The 1,768-nt window shown below is 37.4% G+C and overlaps 1 pseudogene; it reads left to right on the top strand.

Moving 5' to 3' along the window:
- The first annotated feature begins 456 nt into the window (after positions 1–456).
- On the top strand, positions 457–1,426 carry LOC109576423 (latexin pseudogene; annotated as a pseudogene).
- The last annotated feature ends 342 nt before the right edge of the window (positions 1,427–1,768 follow it).

Here is a 1,768-nt window from a genome sequence, read left to right as displayed (position 1 = left end):
AATTTAGGATTGCATATTTTTTACTTCTCATATTTTATAATTCTTTTATGTTGAAAATCTTGGCTTCTAAAGAACACAATGACTTATTTATCTTATTACATATATAATAGCTTAGAATATCTGTATCAATATTATCATTAGCAATATAACTGCTGGAAAAATTCAAGTTTGTTTTTATTTTTACAGTTCTTTTGTATTAGGGTACATTTCAGTCAAATTATTATTTTTAAAATACTTTAAAATAGTTCTCTGTGTAGTTAAGCCACCCACTCAATCCACAATTGGGTTTATTAATTTCATTTATTTTCATGTTATTTTAATCATGTAAAACATTTACCTGATTCCAAAGTCAAATATCTAAGTAACTTTGGAAATGTCTGGCTTCTATTACGATTCCCTCCTTTCATCCCTTCCATCTCTCTGGGACATTTTTTAAAATTAGATTTTGGGAGACAGGACGGGGACGGGGATGCAGACGCTCGCAAGCCCAGCCAACACTCAGCAAGAATGGAAATCCCTCCGACCCACTACCCGGCCGCCTGGGCGGCCTCGGTGGTAGAGAGCTGCATCAACTACCAGCAGGGGACTCCCCACAAGGTGTTTCTGGTGCAGACAGTCGAACAAGCCAGCCTGGAGGATATTCCAGGAAGAGGACATAAGTACCGCCTTAAATTTTCTGTGGAAGAAATTATCCAAAAAGAAGTTACAGTGAACTGCACAGCTGAAGTACTGTACCGTCCAACGGGACAAGATACTGCACCAGAAGTCAACTTAACATTTGAAGGAGAAATTGGAAAAAACCCAGATGAAGAAGATAACACATTTTATCAAAGACTCAAATCCATGTAGGAACCACTAGACGCACAAAATATTCCAGACAGTTTTGGAAATGTACCTCCAGAAATGAAGCCAGTTCGACATTTAGCCTGGGTTGCCAGTGGTTATATAATATGGCAAAATTCTACTGAAAATACATGGTATAAAATGGCAAAAATTCAAACTGTCAAGCAAGTGCAAAGAAATGATGACTTCATCGAGTTAGACTACACTATTCTCCTTCATGACATTGCATCTCAGGAGATTATTCCTTGGCAAATGCAAGTTCTCTGGCATCCACAATATGATACTAAAGTAAAACATAATAGCCATCTGCCAAAGGAAGCACAATTGGAATAAATGAAGACCATAACATTGGATTAAGTGTAAACATGCTTGTTAATGATGACCTGTATACCAGTCTTCATTGATATCTAGCTTAAGGGGTTAGACAAATCCCCCAAGTGTCATTATCTATAAATGGCCTGATTACAGTACAGAACTATATAGCTTCCATAATAAAGAGCATCACAGTGTACAAGTGTCTTATCAACAGTAGCGGTGCCGTGTATACCCCTAATAAAACCTTTTAATTCCAGCCTCAAAAAAAAAAAAATTAGATTTTGGTTTATCTTCCACTTAAACTGATAAATCTGAAACTTAAAAAAAATTACCATGTACCTTGAGTCACAAGCATTCCCATTTTATTTCGGCAGGACCTGTCCCATTCTTTTTTGCATTTGATTTGCCCAAAGTGAGGATGGTGACAGTAACAGCCCAGTGACAGTTTGCATGAGTATGGTTCTGGTCAGCGTCGAAAACGCCAAGAGGTTTCAAGCTTCTTTTTATGTATGTTACAGTCACAAGGCAGATCTGAAATCGTTTCATACTCTCTGCTGATACATCGTTTGTTCTTTGAGACTCAAGATGGTTGCAGTAGTGAAACAGGAGC

The sequence above is a fragment of the Bos indicus genome, chromosome 2, assembly GCF_029378745.1.
Source record: "Bos indicus isolate NIAB-ARS_2022 breed Sahiwal x Tharparkar chromosome 2, NIAB-ARS_B.indTharparkar_mat_pri_1.0, whole genome shotgun sequence".
NCBI lineage: Eukaryota > Metazoa > Chordata > Mammalia > Artiodactyla > Bovidae > Bos > Bos indicus.
The sequence above is the reverse complement of the archived record's forward strand: the minus strand, read 5'-3'. Positions and strand labels throughout refer to the sequence as shown.